This window comes from Leptonychotes weddellii, chromosome 3, assembly GCF_054177405.1.
Source record: "Leptonychotes weddellii isolate Sample4059 chromosome 3, ASM5417740v2, whole genome shotgun sequence".
NCBI classification, from domain to species: domain Eukaryota; kingdom Metazoa; phylum Chordata; class Mammalia; order Carnivora; family Phocidae; genus Leptonychotes; species Leptonychotes weddellii.
Window position 1 is genome coordinate 23,733,976 of NC_138371.1, and position 25,087 is coordinate 23,759,062.

Sequence of the window (25,087 nt, forward strand, 5' to 3'; positions counted from 1 at the left end):
TCCTAGATAGGAGTAATCATTTGATCAGATATTCAAGGAAAGGAATGCACAGAAAAAAGACAGAAGTGTTTTTTTTTTTTAAGACTTTCTTCTTTTTTTTTTAAGATTTTATTTATTTGACAGAGAGAAACATAGCGAGAGCAGGAACACAAGCAGGGGGAGTGGGAGAGGGAAAAGCAGGCCTCCCGCCGAGCAGGGAGCCCGATGTGGGGCTCGATCCCAGGACCCTGGGATCATGACCCGAGCCGAAGGCAGCCGCTTAATGACTGAGCCACCCAGGTGCCCCTAAGACTTTCTTTTTTAAGCTCTACCCCAACATGGGGTTCAAACTCACGACTCCAAGATCAAGAGTCACATCCTCTACCGACTGAGCCACCCCGGCACCCAAGACAGAAGTTTGATCAGATCAGATTTGAGAGCACCTCTTTAATGGGTGAAAGGAAGAAGAAGCTAAATAAGAAACAGACAAAGGCTTTTCAGAGAGATCAGGAGGAGAATGAAGGGAATGTAATGTCACAGAAGCCAGCAAAAGTGAAAGTTTCAGCGTGTATGATACTATTGAGAAGGCAGCTTATTGAAAAGAAGGCTACTGGTGAGCCAGAAAATGCTAGCAGTAAAAATGGATGCTAGAAGAAGAAGGTTAAGAAACTAAAGACATAAAATGTAGTTACCCTTTTAAGAAACTTGGCAATGAAAGAAAAGACACGGAAGAAAAGGACAGTTAATTTAAAAATCAAGGGAAAGTAACTGCCATTTAGAATCATGCAAAACTGACTTTTTTCCAGCATAGAAGGGATTAAGTACAGAAAAATTGGCAATCACCTTCCTTTTTGCTACTTGTGCTCTTTGCATATTTCCCTTGTTGTCCAAATCACACCACAGTATAATTAGGTCTGTATTTTTGTCTCCCCTTCTTAACTGCACTCCTTGACTACCTCGTTCTCCTTTGTATCCCTAGCTCCTGGCACATCAGGGACACCTAAAAGTTTGTAGAGCTTGAACTGCAAATTCAAGACACAAGAGGATCAATTGAAGGACCATGGTCCTAAAGGAAGTAGGAGAGTTGAAGTGGAGGAGAAAGGCTCGGGGAGGAAAAAAGAACACGTCTGCCTTTGAGACAGGGAAGAGAACCAGATTTGAGAAGTAGAGGCAAGGTGGAGAATAGAGAGGAGGGAAACTGAGGAAATCCCATCAGATGAATAAGATCTGGTTAAATAGGATTGGTCTGCTGAAAGGTACAAGAGGAAAAGCTAAGGAGAATGGAGCCCATTTGCAAAAAAGCTAGAGAAAATGGGATGAGAATTAAAAGGACCAAGCTAGAACTGCTACTCTTGCTAATACGCACTCACTAATAATACTTAGTTTAGTCGTTCTCCATCCTAAATGTATATTAGAATCACCTGGAAACACTTTTTTTTTAAGATTTTATTTATTTATTTGACAGAGAGAGAGATAGCCAGAGCAGGAACACAAGCAAGGGGAGTGGGAGAGGGAGAGATGTGATGCGGGGCTCCATCCCAGGATGCTGGGATCATGACCTGAGCCAAAGACAGATGCTTAACCAACTGAGCCACCCAGGCGCCCCTGGAAACACTTTTTAAAAAATAATTTATTTTCCTGCCTGCAAAAATTCTAATTTAAGAAATCTGGATAAGACTCTGGCATTTTTAAAACCCTCCAGTATCGCTGAAGTGCAGCCAAAGATGAAAACCTCTGGCTTGGTAGAACTTTGGTATTTAGGGGCGCCTGGGTGGCTCAGTCGTTAAGCGTCTGCCTTTAGCTCAAGTCATGATCCCAGGGTCATGATCCCAGAGTCCTGCTCAGCCGGAGGCCTGCTTCTCCCTCTCCCACTCCCCCTGCTTGTGTTCCTGCTCTGGCTATCTCTCTCTCTGTCAAATAAATAAATAAAATCTTTAAAAAAAAAAAAAACTTTGGTATTTAAATGGAAAGCACTTAGCATCAATTATTGGTACTGTCTGGATTTCAAAGAGAGGAAAAAACAACAGGATACAGGTAATGTCACGTCTATAAAGACAGTGAATGGGATAATTCTACGTACTAAAGTTCATTGACTCTATACTTTAACTGTGATGAAAGAAATTATCAATAATGGTGGTGATTTCTCTTTACAGTCTCACAGACTTCTATGAAGGCAAGTCATCCTTAATGGTATTTCTCTCTGTGTGTCTCTGTCTCTGTCTTTCTCTCTGTCTCTCTCTTTCAAGTTATAGGTTGGAGCCCCTTTGCTGATCTGAAAGCAGTTTGTTATTTTATGCAAATTAAAATGCAAAACTTAACCTATTCCTATAGAGTATCAGATAGCTCAGGTCCAGCAATGGAAAGATCTCTGTTTATTGATATTTTTACTACCATCGCTGACACAAATAAGATCACTTCACACAGTCCTGCTGTATAAAGGTATAATCACATCATCAATGAGTGGAAATGAGCTTGCATTTACTTGACAAACTGATTAGAGGAGACTGAATGCACTGTGTTAAGGATAATATATCTGGCAAAGAAAGGAACACACTCTAAATAAAACACCAGATTCTACCTAGTTCTGACATAATGGGAATAGTTAAAGTCTACCATAAATAGAAATTGCAACCTGTTCTTGGAAATTTTCTTTTCTTTTATTTTGTTTAATTATATACTAATAAGCAACAAAAAATGTCTGACACAATTTAATGGTTAGTATTTTTTTCAAAACTACAGTTGACCCTGGAATAATGTGGGGGTTAGGGGCACTGACACCCCATGCAGTCAAAAATCTGCATACAACTTTTGACTCCCCCCAAACTAAATTCCTAATAGCTTCCTATTGACTAGAAGCCTTACCACTAACATAAACAGTTGATTAACACATATTTTAAATGCTAGATGTATTATCTACTGTATTTTTACAATAAAGTAAGCTAAAGAAAGGAAAGAAAATCATAAGGAAAATACACTTACAGTACTGTACTGTATTTATTGGGAAAAATCCACACATAAATTGACCTGTGCAGTTCAAACCTGTGTTGTTCAAAGGTCAACTGTACCAGGCAAGTTTCTTCCATCCAAATTTAGCGGGAAGAATAGCAGCTAGCATTTTTTAGCTTCCTATCACATGCCAGACACTGAGCTAAATGTTATTTCATCTAATCCTTACAATATCACCACAAGATAACAGCTACTATTCCTCCTATTTAACAGAAGAGAAAATTAAGTTTCAGAAAGAAAAACTTGCCCATAATCACAGAGCCTGTAGATGGTAAAATCAGGATGGAACCCAAATCTTTTGGCAAGCCCAAGTACATATCGTTTATGTTATATTACACCTCAGAAATTAAGGTGAAAGCGGGCGTCTGGGTGGCTCAGAGGGTTAAGCATCTGCCTTCAGCTCAGGTCATGATTCCAGGGTCCTGGGATTGAGCCCCACATCGGGCTCCTGGCTCAGCAGGGAGCCTGCTTCTCCTTCTTCTTCTGCCTCTCTCCCTGCTCATGCTCTCTCTCTCTATCTCTGTTTCAAATGAATAAATAAAATACTTAAAAAAAAAAATTAGAAATTAAAGTGAAAGCAATTACATGCAAGTCTCTTGACTGCTCTCCAGTGTGCCTTCTCCAGAGAGTCTTCCCTCTCGTGTTCTTATAGACTTTTTGAAATGAAAACTTGCCTGGCTCAGAAAGGATCCTGGATATTCTTTTGCACAGAACAAGAGAATGCTGATACGCCATAAGGTTTTGTTACTGACTTTCTTTTCTCTTTCTTTTTTTTAAAGAATGCATTTCAGCCCACTTGCATAACAAGCTATTTGCAGGTATTTTGAGACAAAGTTTGGAGAAGTAGTCGATATAAGCATATTGAAGGACAAAGCTTACATAAAACTACATAAAAATGTCTCTACTGTTTAGATTTATGTTACTCTATTGCCATCTTCTGGTTTTATTCTAAAATGCATTTTATAAATGTTAATCTGATTGTCCAGCTAGGCGAGAATCACTGTCATAGCATTATGTATTACAGGATGTGAATTCTGGAGGTTGCAACACAGCATGGCTTTAAACTAAGCTCTTCACCTTATCTGTGAGTTTACTTATTTGTTAACATATTATTAATTAAACAAATTTTAATGAAACTGAGACTGAGTAGCCTGTGATAGAACGGCCATGGTCATTCCATCAGGAAAAACCAGAGCCTTAAGAAAAAAAAAAAAAAGGCTTAGTTGAAGCCACCCAGGTGTTCCAGACATATGGCTTCCAGAATTTATCAGCACTCAGTTACATGTATTCTTTAGTGTTATATGAGGCACTTAATTAGCACTATTGGAATAGACATATAAAGCAATACAAGAAAACAATATCTAGCCCTTGTCTACACCCTTCCACTCTTACACCCCACCATTCTGCCCTTTGAACTTTATGCCCAGCATTATTGACACATTGTAGTCAGCTGCACAAAAGCTGGACAATGTTACCCATTATCATACTTAAAACACTATAGCTATAATGCAACACAATAAACCCAAATGTATCTATAGGGCTCATTCCTTCATGAAAAATTCAAAAAACTGAAGTTGTACAGTCATGCTTTGTGAGACAAGCCAGTGAGATGAACCCGGCTCAGACCACACCGGAGCAGACACCAGCCCACACCACAACCCACATGAAGATGTTCTTATTCAATACAAACAAACAGCAACAATGGTAAATGCACTGAAACTTTCTGGGAGTTCTGGCTAGACTCTGACCAATCTATCATTCTTCTCATACCACCAGGGAAACAACAAAACTCATCTGCTAATGCCAAAAATTGTAAAGCTCTTAATCCAGTTAGAAATGACTACAACTGAGGACCTTTTCTCTAGCTAGCTGCTTCCCCAATTCAGAATTGTCTAGCAGGTTAATTTCAACAACACAGAAAGTTTCCTCCAGCTGACCACACCACGGAGTGGTGACAAGGACAGCTTGAACATGTTCTGTGCTCAGGCTGCTGGGCCTCTGGACTGCTTGTGTCCTGTGCACCTTGGTCCTGAGCATGCTGAGACTCAGCCAGCTGAGGATAAAAGGGACCTACCAGCCAGTTGAGAGGCGTGTTGTTAACAAGATAATCCATCACATCATCTAAAGACTCCCTCATGTTCTGCAGCTGCCCCTTGCTGGAAGTGAGGAGGCCGTCAGACACTTCCTTAAAGGAGGCAACATTGCAGAACCGTGAGTCGATGTCACCAGCCATCACCCCCAAGTGACTGGCCTGATCTTGGATGTTCTGTGGTAACCTTGGATATTGGACAGCAGGGTGTGGCACGTGGTCTGGAGCTGCTAAGTCAGGTTGTGGGCAATAGCAAGAGGACGTGACTCAATGTGTTCAGCACAGTGGGATTCATCTGTATCATCATGGCCAATGCTTCTCTTCCACTCCACCCAGGAGACAGAGAACTTATCCTGAGCACCTTGAATTTTCCAGTTGGCACTATGCACATTCTTCCTGGCAAATTCAATCAGATTAACAGGGAATGGAGCTGAGAAATGGTCTCTTTGCTTTTTTGCTTGGCTTCCTTACTCCTGTTGGAAGCCTGCTGGTAGGCACGTGAGTGGAGCTTGATAGACAGGGATCCCAGTCTAGTGTAATAACTTGGCTTCTGAACCATCTCAAACCCTTCAACTTTTTTTGCTTCTTTTTCTAGTTCTTTCTCAGTGAGAGGGAGGTACTGGTCCACCAGCAACTCTGATTTGGTGAGCACATGCTCTACTCCGCGGCTCACCAGCTGCATCATCCCACTTCCCAAGACTGTGTTAATGCTGCCACTGACCACAGACTTGGTCTTCTCCACATTGCCAGTGGTGGTGCTGGCCATGGAATCCTTGGCCCCAGTCACAGTAGTTGTCACATCATCTTTTGCCTCTGGCATTGGCAACAACCTGGTGTGTTGCCTGATTCAGAATAGGCAGTTTCTCTTCAATCCTATCTAGCCCCTTACAAGCAGAGGTACTGGCAATGGCAATTTGTGGCTCTAGCTTCTGGATGATGGGCAGAGCACTCGTCACAGCCACGGAAGTGATGGTCTTCACACCCTTCTCTGCCATCTCTCATGCAGACTTCAAGCACAGGTACCGATCCTTTGTACTGATACAAGCCAAGGAGATGAGGTCGGATGTGCAGCTCACCAAGATGGGCTACCCGAGTCACCACACTCGGTTGTGGATCAACTGCAACAGATGCCATTTTTCTCCCTGGAGAAAGAAATCGACCAACAGCAGCCCAGAAGCCAAGGTCCAGCGAGTCCCATGCGGTCCAAGTTTTGTTTTTTTTTTAATTTATTGATTTATTTGAGAGAGAGTGAGTGCAGGGGGGGAGGTGCAGAGGGAGCCGGAAAGAGAAAATCTCAAGCAGACTCCCCACTGAGTGCAGAGCTCACCACCCAGGCTTGATTTCAAGACCCCACAATCATGACCTGAGCCGAAATCAAGAGTTGGATGCTTAACTGACTAAGCCCTCCAGGTGCTCAAAAGCAACTGAGTTTTTATTATCTATCTCATTTACAGTAAACTTTATCTTATTTCTAATACTTTGTCCCAGCATTCCTGTGGATTTTTTCACACAGGCAATCTTTATCTGCTAATAATAATAACTTTTGTACCTCCTATTCAATCTTTATAACTTTTGTCTTTTCCCAATTTTACCATTCTTTTTTATTTTTAAGATTTTATTATTTTTAAGTGTCTCTACACCCAACGTGGAGCTTAAACTCAGAACCCTGAGATCAAGAGTCCCATGCTCTACTGACTGAACCAGCCAGGCACCCCCAAATTTTACCATTCTAATAACTAGAATTTAATTTTGGATAGAAGTGATATTAGAAAGGAAATTAAAGGCAATACTTCCGAGGCTTCAACATGTATTGTAATATTTACTGCAGATTGTATTGTACACACCCTTTAACGGGTTTAAGATGTTCCCTTCTTCTGGTTACTAAAAGTTTTTTATCATGATTGAACTTATATTTTATCAAATGGCCCTTTTATTCTTAATAAATTTTCCCTTACTTTGTTTCATATTGATATAGCGACATTAGCTTTCTACTGGTTCACTCTTAGCTAACATACTTTACATGTTTTTACTTCCAAACTTCCTAGGTCCTTATGTTTTAAGCATGTCTCTCATAAACAGCTTACAGTTTTTTTTTTTTGTAATTTTAGTTTATTTTTGTTTTAGTGGTTTTAATCCAAACAGATAATCTGTCTTTCAACTGGCAAGCTTAATTCATTTACATTCCCTAGGATGTTGTTCATTTATTTGTGTCTTCTTTCCATCTTCTCAAAATATTTTTTCTATTGTTTCTTCAAACTACTTGTACATATATTTGCATAGAAAAAAAATTACTTGTTCATATATAGGAAAATTATGCATTTCTTTTCACTATTTTTTACCTGCTACCTTACTAAATTGTTGTACAAAATAGTTTCTTTAGGTGATTTCTTATGTTTCTAGATATATAATAATATCTGCAATTAGTCTTCCTTTCCTTTTCAATTTTTATGTTTATTTATTTATTCTTCTCTTGACTCCAGTAAAATGTTAAATAATAATGGCAATAATGGACAACCTTGTCTTATTCTTTTAAATTTTAGCCATTCTTATGGGTACATATTTGAAACCTAAACCCAAGTAAAGTCAGGTCAATAGTTATAAATCCTTAGGAAAGTATTTTGGTTTTTTTTTTTAAAGATTTTATTTCTTTGACAGAGAGAGACACAGCGAGAGAGGAACACCAGCAGGGGGAGTGGGAGAGGGAGAAGCAGGCTTCCCGCTGAGCAGGGAGCCCTATGCGAGGCTCTATTCCAGGACCCTGGGACCATGACCTGAGCCGAAGGCAGACGCTTAACGACTGAGCCACCCAGGCACCCCGTTAGGAAAGTATTTTTCTCATACCCAGAGCCAGGTTGAGATACAAAAGCTTCCTTATCACCTACCTGCTTGTACTTGTGGATAAATTTTTTTTTCTTTCTTTATTTTCCTTTTCTTCCTTCTCCTTCTTCTTCTTTTGAGATACAATTGCCATAGAACATATTAGTTTCAGGTGTCCAGGATAATGATTTGCTATATGTATATATTACAAAATGATCACGACAATAAGTCTAGTTAACATCCATCACCACATAGGTACAATTGATGAGAACTTTTAAGATCTACTCTTCGAGCAACAATAGGCATTTTCTTTGCCTTTTCACTTAGCATGTAGCCCTTTGAGGATTCCAATTTAATGCAGGATCTCGGTTTCAACTTCCCACCTTTTAGATAAACACTTAAATTCAAGCCCATAATTACCAAGATTAGGGAAGCTCCCGTCCTGCCTCCAAAGGCAACTACATTTCCAACTCCCACTTACTGTGTTATTTGTTTTCCTCTTCATTTTTGATGGCTGGCTTTCCTTGACTTCCTTGTAATTCAACTATGAATTTTAATTTAAATTTTTAAGATGTGATATATAGCATAACAAATTTTAAATAAGCCATGAAAATTCTCTTACCCCAGTCCATCATCCACCCAGTTCCCAACATTACCCCTCCCCACAAATAACCCCAACAAGTAACCACTACTGCTTCTTGTATATCTTTCCAGACATTCTTTATACTTCTACAATCAAATAAAGGTACCATACCATACACATTATCCTGTACCTTGCTTTTTTTCTCACTTAATGTATCTTGGGAGATCTTTCCACATTAATACATATAGTGCTTCCTCGTTTTTATATGGACATGTCACATTATATTGCATGACAGAACATAATTTAATTGATCAATTCCCTACATTTATAATATTTACATTTTTCCCTATTACAAACTATGTTGCAAAGAAGAATGTACCTATAGATCATTTACCAGGTATACAAGTATAGCTATAGGATAAATTCCCCAAAATTGTATTACGGAGTCAAAAGATACAGGCATTTGTGATTTTGACAATTATTACTAAATTGTCTTCTTTACAGGTTGTAACAATTTGCAATTTCCACCAACAATGCATAATCCTCTTAAGAGGTACTGCTGCTTACTTAGCAAAAGTCCATGGTGGCAAACTGGACAGGAATCATTAGCTCTGAGTTTGGGCTATATACCAGCTTGTGTACAGCCACTAAAAAGTTCAGTTGGTTTCTCCTTGCCCTGGCAGACTTCTCTGCTCACCCGGCTTCCAAGGCAACTGCCCCTAGGGCTAGAAATGGCTGCAGGTCTCTCTGATGTGCTGCCCAGGTTCTCTGTGGTTCACCACTTTCTCAAGTTCAGTTTACTCAATGTTCTTTATGTCCGCAGTTCTTCAAAAGCTCTAAACACAAATACGATTGCTTTTTTGCCTCTTTGTCCAGGTTTCCTCATTAGAGATGAAACAAGGGTCTTCCCTTCACATACCCTATTTAAAAGCTTTCTTGTCTTTTTTTTTTTAAGATTTCAGTTACTTATTTTAGACAGCACGTGTGTGTGCACGTGAGCAGGGCGGGGCAGGGGGCGGGGAGAATTTCAAGCAGACTCAGCACTGAGCGCGGAGCCACTCCAGGGCTCAACACGGGGCTCAATCCCATGACCCTGAAATCATGACCTGAACAGAAATCAAGAGTCTGGCACCTAACCGATTGAGCCACCCAGGTGCCTTTTCTTATCTTCTTTTTGAAATGAAATTAAATACCTCTAGTGCTTCCCAATAATCATGATACAGGTTTGGGGGCTGAGATAGGATAGTTTATAATTTGAGGGATTATCCATCAATCTCTACTTTATTGAAAATTTTTTTATTCATCAATGTTTGTTGATTTTGTGAAAGACCTTTTAGTATACACAGAGAAAATAACAAAAATTTTGGAATACATTAGGCATTCTTATGCCAGAGGGAGTCAAGACTAAGGATGATGCCCAGGACTTAATTATGAGGGTGTCAGAGGTACAGAGGAGATTATATCCTCAATCCTGGTAAATCTAACTATTCCCTGATTAGAAAGGACTGAGAAGGGGGTGTCTGGGTGGCTCAGCTGGTTAAGCGTCTGCCTTTGGTCAGGTTATGATCTCCAGGTTCTAGGATTGAGCCCCACATGGGGCTCCCTGCTCAGCAGGGAGTCTGCTTCTCTCTCTCTCTCTCTCTCCCTCTGCCCCTCCCCACTGCTTGTTCTCTCTCTCTCTCAAATAAATAAAATATAAAAAAAAAAATAGAAAGGACTGAGACCCTGAAGAACTCTGGTTTGATGCACTCAAAAATACTGCATCCCAGGGAGCGTGGGTGGCTCAATCGGTTGAGCATTGGACTCTCGGTTTCGGCTCAAGTCATGGTCTCAGGGTCCTGGGAATAAGCCCTGCGTTGGGCTCTGTGCTCAGTGGGGAGTCTGAAAGATTCTCTTCCTCTACCCCTCCCCCTGCTCCCTCTCCCTCTCTCATATAAATGGGTAAATCTTAAAAACAACAACAACAACAACAACAACAAAAACACACTGAATCCCAAATCCTCCCGAATCCTCTGGGCCCGCAGAAGTGGCCCACTCTTCAGTTAAAAACACTAATACTTAATGAAAAAAAGGCTTTTCGGTAGGCCTGACTCACTGGCCTCCAGTTCATCTACTCTCTCTCTACCCTTCCTCCCTCCCTACTTCACCCTTTATAGCTTCCAGTCCTGCATTAAATCAATGGGGAGTTTACAACACAAGAGAATGACTTTCTTCCTGTGTGAAGAGAACACTAATCTCAGTAACTGCTGTTTAAATAATGTCACATGTTATTTAAGAGTAGAATGACTCATTGAACCAGTCTTACAGACTTAGAATCCACACCAGAGAAAATCGTAACGGTTCAAGGTAGAAGTGACAAGAAGTGACAGATTTTTCCACAAACTATTCCATGGCTATTTCATGACTGTAAAGTGACCATATTTTCAACCACTTAATGAGCCATAGCTTCTATCAATATTCGAGTGAGATGTTACTTCCACATCTAATCTATTAATGCTGTGGTCTGAATGTTTGTGGCCTCCTCCCTCCACAAAATTCATTTATTGAAATCCCAACCCAATGTGATGGTATTAGGAGATGGGGCCTTTGGGAAGTGCTTTAGTCATAAGGGTGGACCTCTCATAAATGGGATTTGTGCCTTTATTTAAGAGGCTCCAGAAGGATCTCTCGTCCCTTCCACCATGTGAGGATAAAATGAGAAGTCTGGGGGCGCCTGGGTGGCTCAGTTGGTTAAGCGACTGCCTTCGGCTCAGGTCATGATCCTGGAGTCCCGGGATCGAGTCCCGCATCGGGCTCCCTGCTCAGCAGGGGGTCTGCTTCTCCCTCTTCCCTCTCGTGCTCTCTGTCTCTCATTCTCTCTCTCTCAAATAAATAAATAAAATCTTAAAAAAAAAAAAAAAAATGAGAAGTCTGTAACCTGGAACAGAGATCTCACCTGACTGTCCTGGTACTCCCATCTTGGACTTCCCACCTCCAAAACTGTGAGAAATAAATTTCTGTTGTTTATAAGCTACCCGATCCATGGTATTTTGTTATGGCAGCCTGAATGGACTAAGATAGTTGGCAAACCCTGTCAATTCTATCTCTAAAAATATATATATTGAGAATCCATTCATTTCCTTCCATCCCCACTACATCTGTTTCTGGGCGGTAATCATCTCTCACCTACAAGAGCACAGTAACCTCTTAACTGGGATCCACAGAACCACTCACCAATCCCTTTGCCACAAATGTAAACAATCACTCCACTCCCCTGCTTACAACCCCTCCCTGGCCTCTTTTTTTTTTTTTTTTAAGATTTTATTTATTTATTTGACAGAGAGAGACACAGCAAGAAAGGGAACACAAGCAGGGGGAGTGGGAGAGGGAAAAGCAGGCTTCCCGTGGAGCAGGGAGCCCGATGCGATGCGTGGCTCCATCCCAGGACCCTGGGATCATGACCTACGCCAAAGGCAGACGCTTAACGACTGAGCCACCCAGGCGTGTCCTGGCCCCTTTTTGATGCTAAAATAAAAAATCAAGTCCTTATCCTGGGTTCCAATGCCCTGCCTGACTTGGCCACAGATTGCTGCCCCCTCCCCACCATCTCACACCACCCTCCCACTCACTCATTACATTGCATTCCAAACATGCCAAATCTTCAAGCTGTTCTCCCTCCAGGCGTTCCCTCCAGGCTTTGTTTCTGCTCTTCTCTCTGCCTGGAAGGTAGAGATGATCCGCAAAAGGAAAAACCATCTACTACTCTATTTTGTGATCTCGTATATCTTTTTACTTTAACCAAGAAATAATGTATCCATTGAGAATCCACATCTTAAAACTAATGGGATAGGTAAGAAAGAAAAATGAGAGGTGGGGGAGGAGTAATGTAGATAGACAGTGCTGTATCACAGCATGCTAATGAGCATGTATTTAGTATTGGATGGGCAAGATAAGGAACAAGAAAATAAGCCCCTACCCCTCCAGCCTCCTCTTTTTCCCACTTGAGAGAGATTTAAGAGCCGTGAACTACAGGGAACTTCTCGTCAGGCTAAAGTGCTAGCCAATACATGACTGTGCTCCCTCATTTATAAATGTACACATTTTAAAGCTGTCATATTTAATGTCATTTTCCTGCTAAAATCAAGAATTAGACCACTGGTAAAGAAAATAAAAAAAGAATTAGACCACTGGTTGGTCTAATGATGGAGTGATTCTAGATGATTCTAGATGGAGCAGGAAACTGAATTAGGCATGAATAGGTTTATTCACAAGCATCCACCCTCCTAGAACTATGTTTCAGGGAAATGCATTACTTAACTCTAATTATTGGATCTTTATAATTCTGACAGCTTTCAAAACAAGAATTCTATAGCTTCATATTCAGGAACAAAATCTGCATTATTTACTTTCTATAGCTGTAATTGCTGTTTTACCCTTGATTCAAGGCAAAAGAAAGATCATACAAGTGGGGAGCATGAAATAAGAGGGCACACTTCTAGCCTGGCCAGCTCGTTGAGTTCCCACTGAAAATGAGTGAAGCAAGTACCACCAGGATTCTAACAGAATTCTAAATTTTCAGTATATATTAAGAAGGTTCTCCAGAGAAACAGAAACAGTAGTATGTATACCTATATCAATAAGAAATAGGCTCATGTGATGATGGAATAGAAGGAAACAATGGAATATAAGGAAAAGTAGATAAGCACCCACTGTAGATATTCAGCATTTATTCACTCATGTAGTAAGTATTCACTGAACACTTAACCATACACAAGACAAATGTGGCAGTAAGACAAGACAATGCTGCACTCATCAGAATTCTATTAAAAAAGATACTTTATAAGCATAATGGCTAACATTTCTTTGCTACTGATTATGCACCAGATCCTATGATAAATGTTTTATTCACATGCATTTCTCATTTACTCTTCACAAATGTAAATTAATCCTCATATTTTAAAAATTACGTGTGAAGGAAATGCAGTAGGCTAAATAATGGCTTCCCAAAGATGTCCCTGTCCTAATCCACAGAACGTGTACATATGTTAATTTATGTGGTAAAATTATTGCAGAAATGATTAAATTAAGAGCAGTGGATTCTGGATTCCAGATGAGCCCAATGTAATCACAAAGGTCCTTCCTTATAAGAAGGAAGGAGAAGGATCCAACTCATTAGTAGATGCAAAGACAGAAGCAGAATGGAGTGGTTGAAGAGGCCATGAACCAAGAAATGAAGGCAATTTTTAGAGGATGAAATAGGCGAGGAAAGAGATCTCTCCCTAGAGGTGCCACGCCTGTCAACATCCTTGATGTTAGCCCAGTGAAATTTACTTGTTTTTGGACTTCTGGAAGGGTAAGGTAATAAATCTGTGCTGTGTTAAGCCACTAAATTTGTGGTAATTTGTTATGCCAGCAAAAGGAAACTAATACAGGAAGACAGAACTTTTAGGAGGTGGATGCAGTAAACCACTTGTTCTCGATTTGGGCTCTACCTTCCAGTGACCGATTCATGAAATCTTCTATGGGAGCAAGTTATTTTGAACATGTTCCTCAAGTGCCTCCAATACACATTTGAGTAAAAGCTTTTGATAGGTAAATGAGAGCTCAGCACTCTCTCTTAAAATTTCATGCAGGACGTAGAACTTCCAGGCAAAAACAACATTCCATTGCATGCGTTTCCCTGATTATTTATAACTTTCCTAAGTTGTTACTTCTCCTACCAACTGACATTAAACATTGTAACTAAGTATACTGAAGAGAAAGTCAAAATCCTAAAAAGTGCAATTTTACAAAGAGGTTTTTACTACTTTGTAGATTTATCTCTTCACAGATCACAGATGGAGGCACGTTGCCAATGCAGGTTTCCCCCCACTTTTTGTGTTTGCATTAGGCCACTTGGCTTTTATAAAAGACCCAACATCAGTACTTGTTTTCACTAACTGAAAGAAATCAGAAAAGGATTTTCACTTTTATGATGAAAGGTGAAAAGCGAAAATAGCATTGTTTGTTTTGCAGCGAGCTGTGATTGAACAGGTGCACACCCCATGCAGCTAGAGAGCTCCCCAAGTTCCTTCCCCAGGGATCACACAGCAGCTCACCATCAAGTCCTATAGATTTGAACTGTGTCTGTGAGCATCTGTGCTTTATCACAATTTATTTTGTGCATCCTTTAGCAAGGTGTGTCCTAAGGTATCAAATAAGCCTAAGAGAGGTTATTTTTGGGGGTTGGGGAATGCTCAAAATTTTTTGCATATAAATTAATAATTATTGCTTCTATGTCACTCATAGGAATATGCTATTTTTGAATAGTGGGAAACCTGTATTCTTTAAGACTTTTTGACTTTGCATTTTATCTTTTGTACATATCTAAAACTCTCACTTAGTCTTTTTGTATATGTTTTTTGATATTTAATTACGAAAAAACAAAACCCCCCTATCTGTATAGGTCCCTCTATACTCCACCTCTGTATATCTCAAAGTCCTTATGAACCCATTCATTCTTCCTTTATTAGATCACTTACTCACTTGGACTCAACGAAATCACTGAACGTTTAGCAAGTGCAAGACTCCCCTCTACACATGTAATTCTTTGTACTTGTGGAGATAAACAGACAAATAAGAACTAGTCCTTACCATCAAGAAACTTATTTCCTGTATGATTTATCAGCAATTTGTAAATACCTTTATAGCTGCACGTTTTACATGAGATTACAATTGTTTATCTCTGTGTCTCTCCTAAGACAGCTCTTGTGGGTAGGGAGCAGGTCATATCCATCTTTATATCTGTGGCATTCAATAAATGTGTGCTTTCATATGTTCCTGATTGAATGAATGAACCTAAAAGGAGACTAAGGTAAACACAAAGAAAATCCACTCTACAAATCAAAGAGAATATGGAAAATCATATTTAATTGGGAGGATTTACCAGATGGAGATGGTGGATATGGCAGCGTCAGGGCTGTAAGGTCACTAACCTTTTTTTTTTTTTTCCACCTGAACACAAAGGAAGACAGTATTTTTAGCCTTTTCAATCTTGATGGGGAGATGTGAGGCCATGTGGGGTCATGTGACTAGTTATGGCCCATGGGACATGAGTCAAAGGAATGTAGGCTACTCCCAGGCTCAGCCCCTGAAGTCAGTCTCCACTTAGATTTTCTGCTCCTTTTTTTTTTCTTCTTTCTCAACAACCCTAGAGCTCACAAATCAAAGACACTGGTGTTATAAAATGGAAAGATCTGGGTACCTAAATGTCTGCATGCAGTCAACCGCCTCCCTCCCTACCACTTTCATTAAGAATTGTGATATAAGCAAACATTAAACTTTTATTGTATCGAGCTCTTGAAATGTTGGGATTGTTTATTAAAGTAGTTAGGCTCTGGCTCATACAGAAGAGGATGGCTTTCCAGGCAAAGGGAGCCATGGAAACAAAAGCAAAAAGGTAGGAAAAGATATTAAATGGTTGTAAAGTATAAGAAAGAAAAGAGTCTCTCTCTCTCTCTCAAAAAAAAAAAAAAAAAGGAGAGAAGGGCACCTGGGTGGCTCAGTTGGTTAAACATCTGCCTTTGGCTCTGGTCATGATCTCAAGGTCCTGGGATTCAGTCCAGCATGGGCTCCCTGCTCAGCGGGGAGTATGCTTCTCCCTCTGCCCCTCCCCCCACTCATGCTCACTCTCTCTTTCTCTCTCTCTCTCTCAAAAATAAATTTTTTTAAAAATCTTAAAAAAAAAAAAGAAAAAGAAAGAAAGAAGAATCAGAAGAAATCAACCCTAATGAAAAACAGAGTCAGATGCCAGGAGGGCTTTGACTGATGAACTAATCTGAAAGAAAATGAAGAGCAATAGTTTTCTAAAAGTGACACAATCAAAATAGTATTTTAGGAAGTATAACTTAGCAGCAGTGCAATCTGGACAAAACTTTAAGTTCTTTTGATGGGATGAAATGACGACTCAAGTTAGATTTTCGGAAAAGAGAATTAGTAACTCCCATAGCTAAAAAGTCAGGCATAGCTGGATTGAGGGGGTTCAGCAGGACTCTGGACTCCATCTCTCTCTCAGCTTTCCCCTCTAATGGTTTTATTTGCAAGACATGATGTTCCCCAGTGACTCCAATCTTACTTTCTATTTACATCAAGTCCAGCAGAATGAGATTCTCTTTCCACACTCAGAAATGAGTTTATTTTTAGAAAGCATGATTAACAGGTGCGGGTCAAAATAAACCCTGTGCTTGGGTCCAGAGCACATGCTCTGGGCTGCAAGAGAATAGAAACTGTTGGTGAGGAAAATTTTAGGGAGGAAAATTTTTCCTTTTTTCCCTTCTATGTTCTTGGCTGATCTAATAATTAAACTGACATAATACAAACCAACAGGAGAAAAATGTAATTTCATACATATGGGAACTCATAAAAATGAGACTCAAAGAAGTAACCAAAGGGCGCCTGGGTGGCTCAGTTGGTTAAGCGACTGCCTTCGGCTCAGGTCATGATCCCAGGGTCCTGGGATCGAGTCCCGCATCGGGCTTCCTGCTCTGCGGGGAGCCTGCTTCTCCCTCTCCCACTCCCCCTGCTTGTGTTCCCTCTCTCGCTGTGTCTCTCTCTGTCAAATAAATAAATAAAATCTTAAAAAAAAAAAAAGTAACCAAAGCAGGCAGCTTTTATACCTTTTAGACAAACAATAAACTTGTGAAGAATCAACAATATAAAGAAGCTGGGGTTTGGGGTAGCACATTAATGAAGCAGTAACAGGGCCTGTTTATACAGCTTTCTCAGACCTGAATTTCCTACCTCTGACAATAAGGATGCTTTCTGGAGGCACCTTCTGGGTGCAGGGAGGGTAGCCTTCACAAGAGGAATTTATTTCCTGCTTTCAGGGGGGCAAAGGATGGTCAGGGTGTCCTTCTGGTACCAGCTGTTTAAGTAACTTTGACTCAGAATAATCAATATGCTGGGCACCTGGGTGGCTCAGTCGGTGAAGCCTCTGCCTTCGGCTGAGGTCATGATCCCAGGGGCCTGGGATCCAGTCCTGCATTGGGCTCCCTGCTCTGCAGGGAATCTGCTTCTCCCTCTGACGCTACCCCCACTCGTTCTTTCTCTCTCTCTCAAATAAATAAATAAAATCTTTTAAAAAAATCAATATGCCAAAGCATATTTTGAGGCAGCCTGCCCTGAACCCTATAATATCCATTATTCATTGCAGCAGTAACGCTGTGTAACAAAGAACGAAAGAGCTTCAAAAGCCTACAAGGATAAGCATTATTGCTCACATGCCTGGGGTCTGCTGGGAGTTGGCTGTAGGAAGGCTCTGGTCCTTCTCAAGGGCTTCCATAGCGCATAGCAGGAGTGCCAAAGAAGAATCAGAAACATTGAAAACTTCTTGAAGCTTTGATTCACTTTCTCATAATTCTATTGGCCAAAGAAAATCACATAGGTTAGGGACATAAATTTCAACTTTACAGGAGAAATCCCAAAGTTACATACTAAAGGATATAATACAGAGACCACTGAAGCAAACAATCTACCACACCCATGAATATCCCATGGGCAGAGTGGGAGAGAGATGGTATTCCAAGGAAAACATGAATGCTCTTAATGGAAAAAGTGGTGGATGGATTCTGGTTAGCAAAGTCAACAGACAACCACTTCTGGCATGATAAAATACAAACTAATACAGAGTTTTTGAAAGTGGGAATGTGAAGAAAGCAATGTCTGAAAAATGTTAGAAGTAGAATCATTAGTATTTGATGACTATATTTAGAAGTAAGAGAAATTGGGGGTGCCTGGGTGGCTCAGTCATTAAACGTCTGCCTTCGGCTCAGGTCATGATCCCAGAATCCTGGGATCAAGCCCCACATCGGGCTCCCTGCTCAGCGGAAAGCCTGCTTCTCCCTCTCCCACTCCCCCTGCTTGTGTTCCCTCTCTTGCTGTGTCTCTCTCTGTCAAATAAATAAATAAAATCTTTAAAAATATATATATTAAAAAAAAAAGTGAGAGAAAATGGCCCACAGATTCACACCTAAGTGGACTAGAGAACATGGCACATCAGACTTGGGAAAGTTGCAGGGGAAGGGGAGTGAAGGAAATGGTAAGTTTGGTTTTAAACACAGTGAATAGACTGGTGAAGTAAAAGAAAAGAAAATTGAAGTGGAAGGGGGGATAAATGGAATATGTTCATCTAGCTGAGTTTGAAGTATAAAAACTTTCCTTTGAGTCCAGAATTTTCAGAAGTTGCACTTTGAATTTCATCTCAGGTCTGTATAGCCAGAACTGAGATGATACTAATCATTTTTATTCCAAAGATACCTTCTGGTATCTTAGAAATGAGTTTCTAGAAAAATCATTAGTATTTTGTTTCTATTAACAAGAACAATTATGCTCCACCAGTATCATAATATCTTGAAGAGCCCAATATCATGTGATTTTTTTCAGGATAGCAATAAGAAAATATTTAAGTCAATTCAATTCAGCGTCCATGTCATGTTTATTTTGCTGGTGTCTGATTCCCTTTAAATGAGAAATCAGGGTACAGATTTTATTGTGAATCTATATTAATCAGGATTTTTTTTAAACCAGAACACCTCTACCCTATGACCATCAAGATAAGTGGCAATCTGATATTACCTTTTTAAAAATAGATGTCTTTAGTTGGGATAGCTTTCTGCATTCTACAGTTAATACTCTAAGCAGTTTCTTGCATCAGATTTTCTTTTCTCTCTTCTGCAGGTGCGATTTCAGCCTCTTCTTTTTAGTTCTACCCTCAAAGCAGTAGATCAACTTGCTTCTAGAGAATTTATCAATACAGGTAGTTCAGAGGGATTAAGAGGAAGAACATGGGATGCAGAATTAGACAAGCTGGGCCACCTGCTAGTTATGTGACTTTAGGGGAATCACTTAATCTTTCTGTGCCCCAGTTGCATCAAAGTACTTCTGCCTTTTATGTCTCACCAAAGGGATATCAAACCCAGATGCCTTCCTAATCAGCAAAGTGAATATCAGGAAAATATTTTCATTGGTAAAATTAATGACTTGCTCATCATCATAATCATTAATCAGATATCATTGGGAAAATTAGTGGTGTTCAAGATACTTATGGCTGAAATATATCAGAAGTCCTTCCCGCATTTAACAAAGAGCTAGCTTTTTTATTTTGTAGTATGAACTGTTTTGTCCTTGCTTGCAAATACATGTTTAATAAATGTCTGTATAAGTGGTAAAATTTTGTCTAAAACTTGCTCTTATTACAATCTGTCATCAAAGTGTGGGGAAATGGACAACCTTCACCCACCTCAAACTTTTCCATGGTTACTGTTCTGACAAAAAGAATCTTAAGGGTTGTATGTGGCCAAATAGATTAAAGTCCATTTGCAACAGTAGTTACATTGAGTAAATATTTTCGAAATAAATTATAAACAATTAGTTTCTAGTTTCAAAAGTCATAAAATAAAGAGACCATGTTTAGTACCCCCCAATAATACTAATTTTAGATGGTGAGCCAATATTTGCTGCTATTGTAATTTTAAGGGACTTTACTTGCCAGCAATTTAAATATATTGTGATCAAAGTTCAGTACAACAGGTAGCATAAATTATTTTAGCTTTTAAAAACCAAGCAAAAAATACATATGGCTAAATTCATCCCTTGACTGCATTCTTGTTTAAATTCTAAAATCTGGGGGCACATGGGAGTCTCAGAGGGTTAAGTGTCTGCCTTTGGCTCAGGTCATAATCCCAGGGTCCTGGGATCAAGCCCCATGTCGGGCTCCCTGTTCAGCGGGGAGTCTGCTTCTCCCTCTGCCTCTTCCCCTGCTTGTGCTCTCTGTCTCACTCTCTCAAATTAATAAATAAAATATTTTTTAAAAATAAATTCTAAAATCTGGGAGCATACGAATGGGGTATTAACTTAATGGAATAATGATTTCTTGTGCAACTCTCAGGGACCAGGAAAATTGCCCTCGATAATAGGAGAAAAGTTCAAAGGTATTAAAAAAGAAAGAATTCATACTTTTCCCCACTGGAATTCAATTATTAAACTCTAGGGATGTTTTTAGTACAGCTTTAATTTTGCAATAGTACACTAGGAGAAATGTGACCTCTAAAGCAATTTTATACAGCTTTGGATCAAGGTATGATATGTCTTATGTACCTTAGACGTTGAGATACATAGATAGATCTTATTTAATTGAGTGAACCTTCAAATCTAATTACCTTCATATTTATGGTTTGCTTTATATATCATGAAGATACTTTGCTAAATATCCCCAAAGGTATACTTTAAATTGAGAAACTGGGACAATATTTACCAATTCTTTGACTGTCAGTCTCAGAAGGTAATGTGCTAGAATTTTTATTAGCTGCAAACACCCCATATTGTAGCATAGATAATCTGTATTTCACCCAGAAGTAGCTGGGTGAAAATTTCACAATGCAAAGGTTATTTTCTCTCTCTCTCTCTCTCTAATAAACCACTTTTACCCTCTAGATAATCAAAGAAAATCCCTGGGATTTCTCCCTGCTGTTTTCTCCCTTTCAGCTAGGCCTAACAGCCACCATCGATCTGTAGATTCTACCCAGTTGTGACTGAGACAACAGCAAACTACAGACCTTAAGCAACCAGCCAGAGTTCAGGAAGCTCTCATTAGCTGGCAAGTACAGAGTATCTCCTGTAGCTTATGCAAGCTTTGGGGGCTGTTCTTCCTCCATGAGCACTGCTAATGAAATTTTTCCTGGGATGCCAGAATTTACCACTTGAATCACAGCAGGCAGCTCCTAGGAGATGTTCTTTATCCCTCCTTCTCTCTCTGTGCCACTGGCTGGTACCAAAGTCCTTCACATTTTTTTTCCTTCTTTCTTCAGTGGAAAGAACCCTAATGTCCCTGGAACAAGGAAGGCCTGGGCTTGCATTTTCAGGCAGGGGTGAGCTGTTTTTTTTTACCACTTTTCCCCACAGCAATGAAGTTTTCTTCATCCACTCAACATTTTCCAAGCCCTAGCCCCAACCCAGGCCATAGGTTTTAAAAATTCCATTTTGGAAGACAGACAGTTGAATGTTAGGAGGCTTCAGCTACCCCCAAAATGAGAAAGTTAAGAGGAAAATGTTCTAAGGATAATAGTGTTTACTATGAGCCAGGTGATTTATAAACATTTCATTCAGCTTCACCAACAATCCTCTGCAGCATCCCTATTTCACAGTTGAGAAAACTGAGATCTGGGATAAGCAACCTGCCCAGGGTTCTACAGATAGTATTTTCTAGAGTAGATAGAGCCCATTTACTCTTCCATAGTCTCTCTTTACTTAACATACTCTCCATCTCTCTCTCTCCTCTGTCTTCCCCTCAAGGTCCCCTAGACCCAATCTCCTTTTCAAAATCAAAGTTCAAGATAATTAAAATAGTAGGTAACTACCTCATGAACAGACACAGGACTTATCTCCATTTCACTATCAGCACCTGATTTACTTTTATTGGTTTATTGTCTGCCTCCTTAGACAAGCTCCACAGGGTTAAGAAACATGTTTTTTTCACTTTTGTCAGTGAATGAACGAATGGACAAGCAGATGAATGAAATACAAAGTCTAGGAATATATCCAAATACGTAAGGGAATGCAAATGATACAGGGGGCATCGGTAGAAAAGATTATTATTCAGTAAATAGTCCTGTGAAAAACGTTTAGTCATCTGAGGAAAAAAAAGCAGCAGCATGCCAAAATACAGTTTTCAGAGAGATCAAAGATTTACCTATGAAGAAAATAAATCTATAAAAATTCTAATGAAAACCATGGAAGAAATCTTCTGGGGTTACGGATGGGGGAACTCTTATCTATCCCTTTAAGACACTGCAGTTCTTTGCCAGTTAATAAAACGGCATTACACTCTCTTGTTGGGAATGTGTACCTAAAGGGAGTGGGGGTCAACTGACAAGTAAAAACATGAGAAAGGGGTGATAATTTCTTAGATTGAAGGGAACAATGAACGGGCATGACAATAAATTTGAGAAGGGACATGGAAAGTTGAAGGAGTTCCCAGAAGATGGAGGGTAAGTGCAGAACTGCCAATTTTAAAAAAATAAGTAATGTTCTTGAGGGACGCCTGGGTGGCTCAGCCAGTTAAGCATCTGCCTTTGGCTCAGGTTATGGGATGGAGCCTTGTGTCGGGCTCAGCAGGGAGTCTACTTGTCCTTCTCCCTCTGCCCCTCCCGCCACTTATGCTCTCTCTCTCTCTCTCAAATAAATTAAATCTTTAAATAAATAAATAAAGCTCTTGATTTAGATGCACATAATTCATGGTCCACATGGTTTCAGTCCATAAGCTGACACTCAACAATATTAGTTTGTAATTATAAATTAATTTGACTAAATATATTCTGTTAAGATTCCTATCCCCTAAGAAGTGTATGCTAGAGAAGCAACCTTCCCAGTTTAAGATGAGGCTTTAGCAGAGATAGTCTCAGTCGTGATATTCAGGTTTCTATAGGAATTATGTCAGATTTATCTGCTCAAATAAAGCTTTAAAAAGTTGTCAAATTGAAGGGTACCTGGGTGGCTCAGGTGGTTAAGCATCTGCCTTCGGGTCAGGTCATGATCTCCAGGTCCTAGGATCGAGCCCCGCATCAGGCTCCCAGCTCAGCGGGGAGTTGGCTTCTCCCTCTTCCTCTGCCTCTCCCCCTGCTTGTGCTCTGTCTGTCTCTCTCTTAAATGAATGAATAAAATCTTTAAATGTCAAATTGAGACTAGGTCCAGTTACTATGGCAAAGGACATATATATATATTTTTAAATTCAAGTTAGCTAACATACAGCGTTAGTATTGGTTTTAAGAGAACAATTTAGTGATTCATCACTTACATATAACACCCAGTGCTCAACCCAACAAGGACCCTCCTTGATGCCCATCACCCTTGATGCCCATCCCCTCACCCATCTCCCATCCCTCAACTCTGTTCTCTATATTTAAGAGTCTGTATGGTTTGCCTCCCCCTCTGTTTTTCTTACTTTTTCTTTCCCTTCCCCTAGGTTCACCTGTTTTGTTTCTTTTTTTTTTTTTTTTAAAGATTTTATTTATTTATTTGACAGAGAGAGAACGAGAGCAGGAACACAAGCAGGGGGAGTGGGAGAGGGAGAAGCAGGCTTCCCGCTGAGCAGGGAGCCCGATGTGGGACTCGGTCCCAGGACCCTGGGATCATGACCTGAGCCGAAGGCAGACGCTTAACGACTGAGCCACCCAGGCGCCCCACCTGTTTTGTTTCTTATATTCCACATGAGTGAAACCATATTATGTCTTTCTCTAACTGATTTATTTCACTTATCATAAAACACTAGTTCCATCCACCTTGTTGCAAATGGCAAGATTTCATTCTTTTTGATCACCAAGCAATATTCTATTATATATATATAATAGAATATTCTATTATATATATATACATATATAATATACATATTATGTGTGTATGTGTATATACACATACACACATACATCTTCTTTATCCATTCATCTGTTGATGGACATCTGGGCTCTTTCCATAATTTGGCTAATGTTGATAGTGCTGCTATAAACATTGGGGTGCATGTGCTTTGAATCAGCATTTTTTTTTTATTTTATTTATTCATTTGAGAGAGAGAGAAAGCACGAGCAGGGGGAGGAACAGAGGGAGAAGCAGGCCCCCCAGCTGAGCATGGAGCCCAATGTGGGGCTCAATCCCAGGATCATGACCTGAGCCAAAGGCAGAGGCCAACCAACTGAGCCACTCAGGAGCCCCTAAATCAGCATTTTTGTATCCTTTGGATAAATACCTAGTGGGCAATTGCTGGGTTGTAGGGTAGCTGTATTTTTAACTTTTTGAGGAACCTCCATACTGTTTTCCAGACTGGCTGCACCAGTTTGCATTCCCACCAACAATCAAAAGGGTTTCCCTTTCTCTGTGTCCTTGCCAACATCTGTTTCCTGAGTTGTCAATTTTAGTCATTCTGATAAGTGTAAGTTGGTATCTCATTGTGGGTTTGTTTGTGTTTGTTTGGGTTTTTTTGGTGTGGTTTTTTTTTTAGATTTATTTATTTGAGAGAGAGAGAGAGCAGGGGGAAGGGCAGAAGGAGAGGGAGAGGAAGAGAATCCTCAAGCAGACTCCCCACTGAGCACAGAGCCCAGTGCAGAGCTTGATTCCAGGACCATGAGATCATGACCTGAGCCAAAATCAAGAGTCAGACGCTCAACTGGCGCGAGCCAAGCTACTCATGCTGTTTGACAATGTCCAAGTATGGGGGACGATCCCAAAAACAGGAGACTCCACAGCTGGCTCCTGCTATTCTTTTTCATTTTATTTATGGCAATCTTTATAATTGTGGGAATATTTCTGGGGTTTCATGATAAAGTGACTACTCACCTTAGTTACGCCTATCTAAGCAATCATAATGAAACTAATTCCATGAAGAATTAGTTTCTATAGAACAAAATAACAAGACGGTCACGCTCTGTCTAGCACCTTTCTCTTTGTGTACTGTTTTTTAGTTTTAGCGAAAGCCAATAAGCAGAAATCAATAAAGGTCATGTTAATCATTACAAAGGAAAAATGAAAGAAGGCTATGGCTGTAATCCAGAAAATGATCTAAGATTTGGAAAAACAAAAATATCCTAACATATAAATAAAGTTCCTCCGAG

General features: G+C 40.0%; 2 long non-coding RNA genes and 1 pseudogene across 3 annotated transcripts in view; all 3 read right to left on the reverse strand.

The window, feature by feature from the left end:
- The window catches only part of LOC145720473 (uncharacterized), a 122,829-nt gene that overhangs the window by 87,105 nt on the left and 10,637 nt on the right, over positions 1 to 25,087 (reverse strand). The window contains exon 2 of one of the 2 annotated variants that reach the window (XR_014143402.1): positions 22,973 to 23,123. The exons of the other annotated variant lie outside the window; for it this stretch is intronic. This is a non-coding gene — a long non-coding RNA (uncharacterized LOC145720473). The remainder of the gene's footprint in view (positions 1 to 22,972; positions 23,124 to 25,087) is intronic. 2 annotated transcript variants of the gene reach the window in all.
- Positions 2,775 to 11,174, reverse strand: LOC145720472 (perilipin-2 pseudogene; annotated as a pseudogene).
- On the reverse strand, positions 15,341 to 22,962 carry LOC145720474 (uncharacterized). Its single transcript, XR_014143403.1, has 2 exons — positions 19,065 to 22,962; positions 15,341 to 17,849 (listed from the first exon to the last, which is right to left on the reverse strand). It is a non-coding gene; the product is annotated as an uncharacterized LOC145720474 (long non-coding RNA).